Consider the following 16,386-nt stretch of genomic DNA (forward strand, 5'->3'; position numbering starts at 1 on the left):
CTTCATCACTACTTGTTTTTGTAAGAAATGTTGACATACTGAATGCACTGAGCTGTCTGTTTTTAAACTATTGGCACCTAGCTCGGACACCCATGCATACCCCACAAGACATGCCACCAAAGGTCTCTTCACAATCCCCAAGTTAAGAACAGACAATGGGAGGCGCACAGTACCACATAGAGCCATAGCTATGTGGAACTCTATTCCAAATCAGGTAACTGATGCAAGCAGCAGAATCAGATTTAAAAACATAAAAATATGCCTTATGGAAAAGCGGGAACTGTGAAGAGACATACACACAAGCACAGACACACATACACATAAAACACTCTACACACACGTACATATGGATGTTTTATTGTAAATATGTGATAGTGGAGTAGTGGCCTGACGGAAACACTAAATGTATTGGGTAAAGTGTTATATACAATTATAAATATTACCTTTCATAACTGCCTTAATGTTGAAGGACCCCAGGAGGAGCAGCAGCTAATGGGAGATCCTTAATACAAAATACTAATCGTCATGCCCTTGATCTATGCTCAAGTAGCCGCCACACCTCTGGTGGAGTGAGCATGCACACCGCTAAATCAAATCAAATCAAATCAAATCAAATTTATTTATATAGCCCTTCGTACATCAGCTGATATCTCAAAGTGCTGTACAGAAACCCAGCCTAAAACCCCAAACAGCAAGCAATGCAGGTGGAGAAGCACGGTGGCTAGGAAAAACTCCCTAGAAAGGCCAATACCTAGGAAGAAACCTAGAGAGGAACCAGGCTATGTGGGGTGGCCAGTCCTCTTCTGGCTGTGCCGGGTGGAGATTATAACAGAACATGGTCAAGATGTTCAATGTTCATAAATGACCAGCATGGTCGAATAATAATAAGGCAGAACAGTTGAAACTAGAGCAGCAGCACAGTCAGGTGGAAGTTGAAACTGGAGCAGCAGCATGGCCAGGTAGACTGGGGACAGCAAGGAGTCATCATGTCAGGTAGTCCTGGGGCATGGTCCTAGGGCTCAGGTCAGTTGAAACTGGAACAGCAGCATGGCCAGGTGGACTGGGGACAGCAAGGAGTCATCATGTCAGGTAGTCCTGGGGCATGGTCCTAGGGCTCAGGTCCTCCGAGAGAGAGAAAGAAAGAGAGAAGGAGAGAATTAGAGAACGCACACTTAGATTCACACAGGACACCGAATAGGACAGGAGAAGTACTCCAGATATAACAAACTGACCCCAGCCCCCCGACACATAAACTACTGCAGCATAAATACTGGAGGCTGAGACAGGAGGGGTCAGGAGACACTGTGGCCCCATCCGAGGACACCCCCGGACAGGGCCAAACAGGCTAGGCAACCCTTGTCATTTGCTGTCATATTCCCTGGGCTGATGACCCTCAGAATCCAATGAGAAAGAGGCTGCTTAGAAAGCCGCCTACCCCGAGCTGGATTAGCGGAACAGACAAAAATCTGGCCAAGAACGCGGATATCCTTGGTTCTATCCATATCTGTGCATAAAGTGCATGCGGACACAAGCGTTGCAACCTCCGTTGTTCACTAGAAGTAAACGGAGGAGGTGAGAATGGGAACAGCTCGAAAGCAAGGGACCTGTAAAGACATAAGCATTACCTTGGGAACAAAAACTGCATTATGCCGTAACATCCCATTTGGAGTAACCAAGTGCGAACTCCAAACAGGAAAGCTGTACGTGTGGAGAACCCCCAACATGCTTGGCCGACACCAAGGCCATGAGAAAGGCAGTCTTGTATGAAAGGACTTTCAGGTCCACAGACTCCACTGGTTCAAATAAAGGCTCACACAAAGCATCCAGGACCAAAGCCAGGTTCCAGATCAGTGCCATAGGCTTAGACACTGGCTTGGGCCGACGTAAGCCTTTCAGGAACCACACCACCAGTGTATTAGGCCCTGGGGTAGCACCCTCAGTCCATACATGACAAGCTGAGATGGCTACCAAATATACCTTACATGTGGAAAAAGAAAGGCCCTGTTCAAAGAGCTCTTGCAAGAACAACAAAATGTCCACCAAAGGAGAAATTCCTTTGCCCTGACACCAACCCTCAAACGTGCCATTTATATGGTCTCAATTGTAAACGAGAACTTGTTCTCAACTTGCCTTCCTGGTTAAATAAAGGTAAAATAAAAATAAATGAATAAATATGTATACAACACCCTATATACTAACTGTACCGTCGTAAACATGTTCAAAGGAAAACCCGTAGCCGTCAAATTCAACCTTTCAGGGGCCAAAACCCACAGATTCATATCTGCAGTGGTGGGTGCCAAACTCTCCCGTGCCCCCGACACAATAGATCCCAATAACACAGAACCCTCCACAGGTCCTCGCCCAACAGGTGGATGATCTCCGGGATCCAGAGTTGTCTGGGCCAACAGGAAGTCACCAGAATCAACAACAGACCCTCTTAACGAACCTTCCGTTCTAATATCCGGCCCACACCGGGTTCGGGGACTTCGGCAACCAGTAACTTGCCCCCATTGACACAGGAAATGCTTGGGGACGAGAGCGCCGAGAACATACCCCTACCTTGGCCTCCAGCTAGGGTCACAAGGTCTGCTTCTTCCCCCAGCGCCATTGAAGAGTCTACTTTCACCCTGCTCTCCTTTGACCCAGCATGGCATCTGTGCCAAGATGTCCACCGCTGCCCAGACGCTCATCCTGATACACTTTGTCCAGCTGATCTGCCGAGAACCGGCACTGTTTATTTGGAAGCACCATGCTAGGATTAGCCCCCTTCTTAACCTCTGGAGTCAAGTAAATTGCTTTCCATCCATCGGCTGTATGTAAACCAGTCCCGCCACCTCCATACCCTCTATATTCATGAAGTCTAAATAACCTGGTAGCACCAACATGGCTGAATGAAGGGAATCCCAGGTTGACTTTAGCTCATCAGGCTAAATCTTTAAACAGCGGTAAGCTACGCTTCACCACTGCAGGTCACAAGGTAAATACCTTCCCCCAAACCTGGAGGAACTTCACTCTGGGGGAGAAGATGGCCAATCCGCCCCCAGGTGATCTGCTGCCCTATGACACAGCTCCATCATAGGCGCATTAACCACCAATGGTTCACTCTCCCCCACCGAATCCAAAGCCAGGGCTTTAGGCTGCTGACTAATGTCATCCAATTCAGACTCTGAAAACTCTCTAGAGCTAACCAGGGATAGTATATTATCACCAGAATCCAGACTCTGAACAGTGCCAGAAAAACTGGAATGAGCCTCACCTCGGCTGGGATGACACCCCTATCAACTCCGACAACCACTGCTGATCCCTCCTGACCTCACTCCTGAGTGTGTTTTCACCCCAGGCAAACAGGACCGCACTCGCGAATATCTTAAATTGACATTCTGAAACCACATGCCCTAAGGCGCGGTTGGAGGTCAGCCTTTTTGAACTTAGTCTTACGCTGGCCATCTTATTAAAGTAAGGAAGCATTGGCTACACAAGCAGAGCAGCAATTAATGGGCTTTTAGCAAACACAAATCCTACCCAAGTAAGGAAGCTTTAGCTACACAAGCAGAGCAGAAAGTTGTTGCTTTTTTAAAAGCAAAAACCAATACACAACACTCACAACATCTAGGGCAGGGGTCTTCAACCTTTTCTAGCATGAGAGCTACTTTTAAAAAATTAAACATGTTACAAGCTACAATATTTTTTCGAGACATTTAAATTGGCACATTCTCCTCTTCTATTCTCCTCTGCAACTCTTCCCCAGGTTCTTAGTGTACAAGAGAAAGTAGTGCACTGTTTTCTGCCAATATATCTGGTAGAATAATGGTTAATTAATTACTCTAAGGGGGGCCCTATAAAATCTGTGGATTTTCTTCTCCCATATTGTTAAATTTTCCTAAATAGTTTTCTCAGTTTTAATTTTCTTGAAATTTGGATGTACTTTCAGAATTGTTTGGCGAGCTACTCATGGGTGGGCTGCAAGCTACTTGGTAGTTCACAATCGACATGTTGGAGACCCCTGATCTAGGGGGAGGAGTACGCACTGTTCCCACTAACAGACAACTAAGTCGGAGCCGAATCTCGTGGTCTTCGTGTGCTTGAAAAGTTTGGAAATTGCGTGACAAGAGCTGAAGAGCAAAGAAATTAGGAAATGAGTGCGAGCCCTGATTTATTATAGCCATGAAGGGGGCGGGCTCAGCATCCATTGGGCGTGATTTCAGTTTTCTTAAGGTGAATACGATTGGTCGTTGACTCCCCTAGTGTGTTATACCGAGTGACCGACTGAAGGGGAACATGAGAGAGACGTGTTTCAATGACGTTACTCCAAAGCAGATAACAAGGGAAAGAAATGGTGAAACAGCAGTCTGTCTAGGAAGTGAGATACCATGGTTATTCACAAATGCAATTAAACAGCAGAGCTTTAGCAGATAGGGGGAAAGAGAGCGGAATCTGACAAAATGGAACACGCCAGGGGCTGCCCCTCCTGTTCTGCTTCTGAAAAAAGATCCAAGAGGAAATAGCCTCCGGTATTAGACGAGTGTGAGAACATACACATTTAGCCTGGTATATAGGGTATCTTGATGATGATGCGTTCTCTCCCTCTGCTTGTCCTTAGTCAAACTCATTATTATGATTTCATTCATAGACCGATGTAATGCAATGGTATTTAGCAATTATAGTTAGTTATCACAACAGTCATTTAGTAGTCATATTATTGTATACCCAAATACATTTTTAGATTACTTCGTTATGAATGTGTGTTACCCTAACAGTAGCTTGAAAAACTTGGTACACTTTAGTTTGTTAATGTACATACTTATGCAAGGGATGGCCAACATTAATCTGGTTGTGCAGGCTTTTCACACTCCTCTGCCCCCCCCTTGTCTTTACTTCTCTAGGCTACTACACGTGTGTGGAGGTGATCTTCACCCTGAGGAGGCAGGTGGGCTTCTACATGATGAGAGTCTATGCCCCCACACTCCTCATCATGGTCCTCTCTTGGCTCTCATTATGGATCAAACCTGATGCCAGCGCTGCCAGGGTCCCTCTGGGTAAGACCTCTGATCCCTATCCTAACCACTGACCGTAAAACCCCTATCCTAGCCTTACCCTGAAAGCAGTGATTCCTTGGTCCCTTTGGGTAACAGACAAGCCTGCTTTAGTCTCCCATGTCACTGTGGTGTTGTCTGTGGTGTTCGCTTCCAAATCCAAACTGAATCACACCAAGTTTCACTATTGTTTCGCTTCACTAATTGAAGCAATAGTGAAACGGTAGTGTGATTCAGTTTGGATTTCGAGGCTAGTCTTGACATCTCGAGGCATCAAATGCAGCCTAATATTAGCCATCACTGCATGATGACATGATTGCTTTCCATTTTTTCATATAATCTAGTCTCCCATGTTACTTTTTCACTGTCTGTCCAAGGGAGTGCAATGTGAATGGGACCACCCATTGTCCTTCCACTGTCGCCCCTACATGATACATAATAGATAATGATACCTTTTTATTTTGTATGGGTAACTCGCCTGGTCCATTGTCAACAAGCCTGCATGAGTCGGAAATGTCAACTTCTCACCCATTTGACGTCACACAGTCCGATGGGTCTGGAAAGAGCTGTGTGGATAAGAGGACCATTCACCTCCAGCTGTTTGTCACTTTCATCCCATCCCGCCATTTCTTCTGGAGGGCCATCTCATGACACCTCAGTAAACGGGATCAGCAAAGGTCAGTCAGGATTTTCTTCTCCCATATTGCCGGGGCGGCAGTGTAGCCTAGTGGTTAGAGCATTGGACTAGTAACCGAAAGGTTGCAAGTTAAAATCCCCGAGCTGACAAGGTACAAAATCTGTCGTTCTGCCCTTGAACAGGCAGTTAACCCACTGTTCCTAGGCCGTCATTGAAAATAAGAATTTGTTCTTAACTGACTTGCCTGGTTAAATAAAGGTAAAAAAAAATAAAAATAAAAAATAAAAATGTGACCATTTGACATATGTCATTCATTCATCTCTGTGAGCGTGTGTGTATGTTTGCGTACATGTTAATAAATGTATGGAATACTTCCATACATGCTTCCTACTCTGTGTGTCGGTTTCAAACTCATTTTGTTCCCACAATAAAGTGCCCCATCGGGGGCCAAGCGTCGGCAAACAAAGCATTATGCTGTTTCAACAGAGCCAACATCTTCCTTGTCTTATGTAAAAATAGGCCATCTTACATGCTGTGATGAAAATGATTTCGGAGCTACGGTGAACTTTATATGAAGATTTATATGCATACAACAACCTAGATTAATTGTTCATTTGGAGAAAAAAAAAAAAAATAGCCCTCCGTTATCAGTGGCTATTTGAACCATCTTCATCACTAGAATGAGAACTGTAAAGGAGGTTTATAATTGGGCCCTTTGTACTGTAGATCCTGGGATATGGGCTTGTGAGTGTTTCATTACCACTGCCTAGTTTAGGTGATTCATATATCCATTATTATGTACTGTATTCCAGGGGTATTCAATTCCAACTCTCAAGGGCTGCTGTGTCTTATCCCTGCTATTTACCACTCACCTGGTTTAGATCAAAGTCTAGACCTCTGATTTAAAGGCAATGATGAAAACTAATAAAATACTGCGATCCTCATGGTCTGAAGTTGAATCTCCTTGTCTGCTGTGCATTTTATGTCGCGCATTAGAGAGTCCAGAGGTCAAATGCTAATTTGAGATCTTAAGACAAATGTAGAAGTATCCCCAACGCTCAGCTATGCTCTCCTTCCTTGGATGTTTAACAAGGCCACATCTTCACTCCCAGGGATCCTCTCGGTGCTCTCCCTGTCTTCTGAGTGCACGTCCCTGGCCTCAGAGCTGCCCAAGGTGTCCTATGTGAAGGCCATCGACGTCTGGCTCATCGCATGTCTGCTGTTTGGCTTCGCCTCGCTGGTGGAGTACGCCGTGGTGCAGGTGATGCTCAACAGCCCCAAGCGCATTGAGGCAGAGAAGGCCAAGATGGCGTCCAAGGCAAAGGGAAAGGAGAAGGCGACGGGCAGGAACAACACAGTCAATGGCACCAGCGGGACACCCTGTCATGTCAGCACGCTGCAGGTGGGTGAGGGGTGGTTGTGTGCGGCGGGTGAGGGAAAGGTGGGGAAGGGGATGGGCTTGTTTCTGGTGAGTGGGGGGAGGTTTGTGTGATTTTAGAAATAAGTTGCCCCCAGACACTGATCTAAGGTCAAGATGAAGTTGTCCCTAACCACTTCCCTCACAGTTGAATGAGGAATGGTTATTTAAACTTGCGTATATCTTTAGGCATGATGAGAGGGAAGTTAGAGATACCAATAGATGGCATTTATGAGTGATTGAATTGTCATAACATCTCCTGCACTCTGGCCTTGCATGGAAAAAAGATTGACACAGGTACAGATTTAGTTTGTGAAATGTTATTTTCCATCATACACTTCATAGAAATGTATTTACATCGTCATGTATGTTAGTCAAGACTTGTGCAGAGTATTGTGCTGAGCGATTTGCGAGAAGATGACTCTAGTGGAATATGTTCCAATCAAACGCAAATCGAATTAACGCCAATTAATGAGCTTAATGGTTGAATGAAAAAGTAGCAACTGTATGATTAGTGTCTAATTTCCCCTGTAGCCGATGAGAAAGATTGAAATGTGTGTTTTCAGAAGTTACTTCCCACTGATTCTGTTGTAACATAACAGCATGTCGATTCACCAAAGAAAAAAATAGAAAATCCAGATTACAGCTCCAAAACATCAACATTAGGGACATTCTGCCATGCATGAGGTAATTGTGTATCTGTTGCATTCTCATCTCTTCCTGAAAGAAACTGCCAGTTAGCATGAAAGTAATACCGTGGTTTGACAACAACTCCACTGCACAACACCACTACACTGTCAAAATGTTGCACCCTTTGTATATGTCGAGATTTATACATTAGAGGTCGACCGATTATGATTTTTTTCAACGCCGATATCGACTATTGGAGGACCGATTAATACTGATTAATCGGCAAATTTTTATATCTGTAATAAAGACAATTACAACAATACTATTTGAACTTATATATAAATCAATTTAGTCTCAAATAAATAATGAAACATGTTCAATTCGGTTTAAATAATGCAAAAACACCGTGTTGGAGAAGAAAGTAAAAGTGCAATATGTAAAATATGTATGTCTAAAAGCTAACGTTTAAGTTCCTTGCTCAGAACATGAGAAATGAAAGCTGGTGGTTCCTTTTAACATGAGTCTTCAATATTCCCAGTTAGAAGTTTTAGGTTGCAGTTATTATAGGACTATTTCTCTCTATACCATTTGTATTTCATATACCTTTGCCTATTGGATGTTTGCTGCACTCGCATAACAGGTGGTCAGCCTGCCACGCAGTCTCCTCCTGGAGTGCAATGTAATCGGCCGTACTCGGCATCCAAAAATGCCGATTACCAATTGTTATGAAAACTTGAAATCGGCCCTAAGTAATCGGCAATGCCGATTTAATCGGTCGACCTCTATTATACACATATATAGATATATTTACAGTGTATATATATGGACGTGCAAGAGTGATCATCTCCATATGTCTCCATCCTACCCTACAACCACCCTAGAACCATAGGAAAAAACTGAACAGATCTGACCGAAACCACACCAAAGAGTTCTGACAGGGTTGGCAAAGCACCGCAGTCATAAATCAGCTCATGTCAGAATGTCACACGAATGAAGGCCTAATTCAATTGGAGATGCTCGGAGGACAGGCTTTGAGATGTACAAAGGGTATGGCAAGCATCATCACCATTCCTTTCCAAAGTCGAGTCAGGCAAGTCCTTTATTCTTCCATTGTCTCCCCTTTCCCCTGGTAATAAGGGCCAGGTGATCTGTGGCACCCATTTGCGTTCCTCCCGCGCTTCCCCGGCTCCTTAAATGTGAGCCTGTGAGTCGCTGGGTATGACAGAAACAGAGCAGGGCATTTGTTGATTTTTTTTCCCCCCCACGTTGAGTCAGGCTCCTCTCAGGTTGGCTTAACACTACTGTCGACGTCTCTCTGGCTCTGGCCGCAATGGCTCAGAGTTGGCGGTAAGCTGCCATCTGTGGCAAGGGAGGAGGAAATGGGATGTGATTGGAGCTCTAGCTGACTCCTGTTGCATTGCCTGCCGAGATGTATGTTGCCGTTAACTGAGAGAAATTCAGAGAGCCTGGAGAGTGACTGGACAGGAGTGTTTGGAGTAGTGGGACTAATGCAATGTTTTCAATTATTCCTATCACCACCTCACCACCCACTGCCATTGTGCACTTGAGCACAGCACTTAAGCAGTTAAGGGGTTAAGGGGCACTGCTCTTTGGCTGACCCTCTGCTCCTCCAATGATTGTACAGCTGTTACTCTATCCACTTTTCCCTTTTCCAGGTGGGAGAGACCCGGTGCAAAAAGGTTTGCACCTCCAAGTCGGACCTGCGCACCAATGACTTCAGCATTGTTGGCTCACTGCCGCAGGACTTTGACCTCTCCAACTTCGACTGCTACGGGAAGCCCATCACCTTGCCTCACGGCCTTAGCAAAAGCCAGGCCAAGGCCAAGAAACCGCCACCGCCCAAACCCGTCATCCCCTCAGCCGCCAAGTGGGTCGACCTCTACGCCCGAGCCCTCTTCCCCTTCTCCTCTTTTTCAACGTCACCTATTGGTCCATGTACTTGTGATCATGGAAGGAATTTAAGGATTTTGGGCACAGCCAGCTGTGCTTGCACATTTTCTACTAATTTCCATCTTTGCCCTGTGATCTCGTATTTTGATCCATTCTTCCTTAATTCAAGTTGTTTATGTATTTATATGAATCTATATATTATTAACTATCATTATTGGCACTAGAAAAAAATCACATCGTCCATTAATTCATGATTGGCACTAGGAAAAGAAGAAAAGCATCACAGGTGTATTTCATGAGATGAATAATATACAAATTATTTGACAATAGATAGAATTAAGAAAATAATAATCAAAGAAAAATTGATCAAGAATGAGTTTTTTTTTTTAAATTTTAAGTATAAATTAAAATAGATCCAATTAATTATTTATTGAAAATATTAGTGTAAATAGCCAGATCCTCTGCTTTTTGGTGCTAATTGCCGGAACGTGCTTGCAAGTTTGATAAGATGGCATTGGCAAAAAGTTTACAATTGCATGTAAAAAATTGCTTATATGAATATAAATACAGTATATTAGATCTATCAATGTTTATTAATATGACCTTTTTTTTTCTCCAGTACTCCTGTTGATATATGAAACACCTTATCCTTGTTCAGATGGTTATATGACATTGCCACGACGATAATTGTAACTTTTGACCATCTCTCACATGACTACATATCATGTGTAAATGGGTTAACAAACTGACCATATATAAATATTATTTACAAATGTGCAATTTACAAACTAACCAATACATGTTTATATGAATCACGCATTTATGTATTTGTGATATTTGTAGTAGTCTAAATCTGTCTGTCCCTAAACACATTTATCACAGATTTACTACAATAACTAAAGAAAGTAAGATTGATCTCATTTTGGAAGACCGTGTACCCATTCTTCATTAAAATAAACTCAAGGATGTTGTCAGATACCTGGAACATAACCCCCATCCCACTAAAGTATTCACATGGTATCAAAAGATTAACTTCTACTCATAAAAACAGTCACATTTGTGAAAAATCATTCCCAGTAAGAGTGATAATTGGGGAATATCTATCCTTCTTTCTCCTCCCTCCATGGGCCGACCCATATTTTACCAACATGCAACCTGCACATTAAGCACGCCACACAGCTGTTTTTCCCCGTGAGAGTCTTGCCCCTCTCCTAATCCACCAACAAGCCATTAATTATGCATTGGAAATGTGTTTGGATATTGACCTCAGAGTATCATTGCGAGACTCCTCAATATGAAATCTGTCTCCGACTGTATGAACCAAGATACATACCGACCTCGTGTCATGACAAATGACAAGACATATAAAGGAAGCAGAAGGAGATCTGGTTTGTTGAGGATGGAAAGGATAGAAGAAAATGAGTCATTTCAGTGGATATATTTCTTGGGGTTGGATTAGCCTAGTGGTTAGAGCACTGGACTAGTAACCGGAAGGTTGCAAGTTCAAACCCCCCCGAGCTGACAAGGTACAAATCTGTCGTTCTTCCCCTGAACAGGCAGTTAACCCACTGTTCCTAGGCCGTCATTGAAAATAAGAATTTGTTCTTAACTGACTTGCCTGGTTAAATAAAAAGGTAAAAAAAAAAAAAAACTCGTTTTGATTATATGCTTATTTACCAAGCAAATAAGTACCATCATGATGACTTTCCTGTTGCTGTCATGGTAACAGACATAATGGAGGGAACATTTCAGTGGTCACTGAAGGCAACCAATCTCGCTGACTGATGTTTCTGGAATGAGGACACGTGCCATACGATAAAGTCTAGACAAAACAATAACAGCAGGTGAGTTAAAAATGAGCTCAAATAATCTCCTTGTTAAAAGGAATACTTATACTACTCTGGAGATGCACGGTTTTTAGGGCCGAAATGTGTTGGTTATATTGATTTTGCCAAGAAAATCTATCGGTTTGTCGTTAAAATCAACTGGTTCCCATGGAATATCCTCCCAAGGTTTTTAACCTTATTTTGAATGTCTCAGAGAATAAGATTGACCTCTGCAGTGCCCGCTAGAGGATATTTCTGTTGCTGCCTCTAATTAAAATGGTTGGAGGAGATTCATTCACTCACATGGATCTAGAGTCTAAAGGTTATAAACAAGTGATTCTGGGGGAATATGGAGTCAAATACCACACCAACAAATAAACCAGAAGCCAGTTGATTAAATAGCAATTTTGATCACCTTTTGTGTATGATCCTTTTGTCTTATTCCTTCACTACAAATCAACATGCAATCTAGGTTATTTTGGGTCAGTCAGATGCCTTGTTCCCATAGAAATAGCATTATGAGACAAGAACTTGTCTCGTTTATCACTATTCTTAAAAACAATGTTATTGTAGTCAATGGCATTTGAGATGAAGGAAAGTATTCATGCTATAGTACTCATGGCTCGTCTCCGTTTCACATCCTCTTTCATCACTGACGTAACCGTGATAACTCTTGAGTCTCCACCGCCCCCCGCCCTCCTCCACCCCCCTGCTGCTAACACATCTCTGTATCTGCACCACTCCCACCCTCCTAGACCCCCTGCTGCTAACACATCTCTGTATCTGCACCACTCCCACCCTCCTAGACCCCCTGCTGCTAACACATCTCTGTATCTGCACCACTCCCACCCTCCTAGACCCCCTGCTGCTAACACATCTCTGTATCTGCACCACTCCCACCCTCCTAGACCCCCTGCTGCTAACACATGTCTGTATTTATTTTTATTTATTTATTTTACCTTTATTTAACCAGGTAGGCAAGTTGAGAACAAGTTCTCATTTACAATTGCGACCTGGCCAAGATAAAGCAAAGCAGTTCGACAGATAAAACGACACAGAGTTACACATGGAGTAAAAACAAACATACAGTCAATAATGCAGTATAAACAAGTCTATATACAATGTGAGCAAATGAGGTGAGAAGGGAGGTAAAGGCAAAAAAGGCCATGATGGCAAAGTAAATACAATATAGCAAGTAAAATACTGGAATGGTAGTTTTGCAATGGAAGAATGTGCAAAGTAGAAATAAAAAAATAATGGGGTGCAAAGGAGCAAAATAAATAAATAAATTAAAATTAAATACAGTTGGGAAAGAGGTAGTTGTTTGGGCTAAATTATAGGTGGGCTATGTACAGGTGCAGTAATCTGTGAGCTGCTCTGACAGTTGGTGCTTAAAGCTAGTGAGGGAGATAAGTGTTTCCAGTTTCAGAGATTTTTGTAGTTCGTTCCAGTCATTGGCAGCAGAGAACTGGAAGGAGAGGCGGCCAAAGAAAGAATTGGTTTTGGGGGTGACTAGAGAGATATACCTGCTGGAGCGTGTGCTACAGGTGGGAGATGCTATGGTGACCAGCGAGCTGAGATAAGGGGGGACTTTACCTAGCAGGGTCTTGTAGATGACATGGAGCCAGTGGGTTTGGCGACGAGTATGAAGCGAGGGCCAGCCAACGAGAGCGTACAGGTCGCAATGGTGGGTAGTATATGGGGCTTTGGTGATAAAACGGATTGCACTGTGATAGACTGCATCCAATTTGTTGAGTAGGGTATTGGAGGCTATTTTGTAAATGACATCGCCAAAGTCGAGGATTGGTAGGATGGTCAGTTTTACAAGGGTATGTTTGGCAGCATGAGTGAAGGATGCTTTGTTGCGAAATAGGAAGCCAATTCTAGATTTAACTTTGGATTGGAGATGTTTGATATGGGTCTGGAAGGAGAGTTTACAGTCTAACCAGACACCTAAGTATTTGTAGTTGTCCACGTATTCTAAGTCTGAGCCGTCCAGAGTAGTGATGTTGGACAGGCGGGTAGGTGCAGGTAGCGATCGGTTGAAGAGCATGCATTTAGTTTTACTTGTATTTAAGAGCAATTGGAGGCCACGGAAGGAGAGTTGTATGGCATTGAAGCTTGCCTGGAGGGTTGTTAACACAGTGTCCAAAGAAGGGCCGGAAGTATACAGAATGGTGTCGTCTGCGTAGAGGTGGATCAGGGACTCACCAGCAGCAAGAGCGACCTCATTGATGTATACAGAGAAGAGAGTCGGTCCAAGAATTGAACCCTGTGGCACCCCCATAGAGACTGCCAGAGGTCCGGACAGCAGACCCTCCGATTTGACACACTGAACTCTATCAGAGAAGTAGTTGGTGAACCAGGCGAGGCAATCATTTGAGAAACCAAGGCTGTCGAGTCTGCCGATGAGGATATGGTGATTGACAGAGTCGAAAGCCTTGGCCAGATCAATGAATACGGCTGCACAGTAATGTTTCTTATCGATGGCGGTTAAGATATCGTTTAGGACCTTGAGCGTGGCTGAGGTGCACCCATGACCAGCTCTGAAACCAGATTGCATAGCAGAGAAGGTATGGTGAGATTCGAAATGGTCGGTAATCTGTTTGTTGACTTGGCTTTCGAAGACCTTAGAAAGGCACGGTAGGATAGATATAGGTCTGTAGCAGTTTGGGTCAAGAGTGTCCCCCCCTTTGAAGAGGGGGATGACCGCAGCTGCTTTCCAATCTTTGGGAATCTCAGACGACACGAAAGAGAGGTTGAACAGGCTAGTAATAGGGGTGGCAACAATTTCGGCAGATAATTTTAGAAAGAAAGGGTCCAGATTGTCTAGCCCGGCTGATTTGTAGGGGTCCAGATTTTGCAGCTCTTTCAGAACATCAGCTGAATGGATTTGGGAGAAGGAGAAATGGGGAAGGCTTGGGCGAGTTGCTGTTGGGGGTGCAGTGCTGTTGTCCGGGGTAGGAGTAGCCAGGTGGAAAGCATGGCCAGCCGTAGAAAAATGCTTATTGAAATTCTCAATTATGGTGGATTTATCAGTGGTGACAGTGTTTCCTATCTTCAGTGCAGTGGGCAGCTGGGAGGAGGTGTTCTTATTCTCCATGGACTTTACAGTGTCCCAGAACTTTTTTGAGTTAGTGTTGCAGGAAGCAAATTTCTGCTTGAAAAAGCTAGCCTTAGCTTTTCTAACTGCCTGTGTATAATGATTTCTAGCTTCCCTGAACAGCTGCATATCACGGGGGCTGTTCGATGCTAATGCAGAACGCCATAGGATGTTTTTGTGTTGGTTAAGGGCAGTCAGGTCTGGGGAGAACCAAGGGCTATATCTGTTCCTGGTTCTAAATTTTTTGAGTGGGGCATGTTTATTTAAGATGGTTAGGAAGGCATTTAAAAAAAATATCCAGGCATCCTCTACTGACGGGATGAGATCAATATCCTTACAGGATACCCCGGCCAGGTCGATTAGAAAGGCCTGCTCGCAGAAGTGTTTCAGGGAGCGTTTTACAGTGATGAGTGGAGGTCGTTTGACCGCTGACCCATTACGGATGCAGGCAATGAGGCAGTGATCGCTGAGATCTTGGTTGAAGACAGCAGAGGTGTATTTAGAGGGGAAGTTGGTTAGGATGATATCTATGAGGGTGCCCGTGTTTAAGGTTTTGGGGAGGTACCTGGTAGGTTCATTGATTATTTGTGTGAGATTGAGGGCATCAAGTTTAGATTGTAGGATGGCTGGGGTGTTAAGCATGTTCCAGTTTAGGTCGCCTAGCAGCACGAACTCTGAAGATAGATGGGGGGCAATCAGTTCACATATGGTATCCAGAGCACAGCTGGGGGCAGAGGGTGGTCTATAGCAGGCGGCAACGGTGAGAGACTTGTTTTTAGAGAGGTGGATTTTTAAAAGTAGAAGTTCAAATTGTTTGGGTACAGACCTGGATAGTAGGACAGAACTCTGCAGGCTATCTTTGCAGTAGATTGCAACACCGCCCCCTTTGGCAGTTCTATCTTGTCTGAAAATGTTGTAGTTTGGAATGAAACTGTCTGAGTTTTTGGTGGTCTTCCTAAGCCAGGATTCAGACACAGCTAGAACATCAGGGTTGGCAGAGTGTGCTAAAGCAGTGAATAGAACAAACTTAGGGAGGAGGCTTCTAATGTTAACATGCATGAAACCAAGGCTATTACGGTTACAGAAGTCGTCAAAAGAGAGCGCCTGGGGAATAGGAGTGGAGCTAGGCACTGCAGGGCCAGGATTCACCTCTACATCGCCAGAGGAACATAGGAGGAGTAGAATAAGGGTACGGCTAAAAGCTATGAGAATTGGTCGTCTAGAACGTCTGGAACATAGAGTAAAAGGAGGTTTCTGGGGGCGATAAAATAGCATCAAGGTATAATGTACAGACAAATGTATGGTAGGATGTGAATACAGTGGAGGTAAACCTAGGTATTGAGTGATGAAGAGAGAGATATTGTCTCTAGAAACATCGTTGAAACCAGGAGATGTCATTGCATGTGTGGGTGGTGGAACTAATAGGTTGGATAAGGTATAGTGAGCAGGACTAGAGGCTCTACAGTGAAATAAGCCAGAACAGAAATGGACAAGACATATTGACATTAAGGAGAGGCATGCTTAGTCGAGTGATCAAAAGGGTCCGGTGAGTGGAGAGGTTGGTTGGTGATTTAGACAGCTAGCCAGGGCATCGGTAGCAAGCTAGCATAGGATGGAGGTCTGTTGTTAGCCACCCCTTACGTTCCGTCAGTAGATTAGTGGGGTTCCGTGTGGTAGAGGGGATTAATCCAAATCACACAACAACAACAAAAATAAAAACAATAGATATAGTTATAGAGGCCCAAGAAGAAAACATAATAATAATAATAAAAAAAAATAAAAAAATTGTCCGATTGTCTATTCAGATAGCAGCCGGTAAGACAGCTAAC

At 43.8% G+C, this 16,386-nt stretch overlaps 1 pseudogene; it reads left to right on the top strand.

Moving 5' to 3' along the window:
* LOC109904733 (glycine receptor subunit beta-like) overlaps positions 1-9,796 on the top strand; it is a 46,087-nt pseudogene extending 36,291 nt beyond the window's left edge.
* The last annotated feature ends 6,590 nt before the right edge of the window (positions 9,797-16,386 follow it).

The sequence above is a fragment of the Oncorhynchus kisutch genome, linkage group LG15 (genome assembly GCF_002021735.2).
Source record: "Oncorhynchus kisutch isolate 150728-3 linkage group LG15, Okis_V2, whole genome shotgun sequence".
NCBI lineage: Eukaryota > Metazoa > Chordata > Actinopteri > Salmoniformes > Salmonidae > Oncorhynchus > Oncorhynchus kisutch.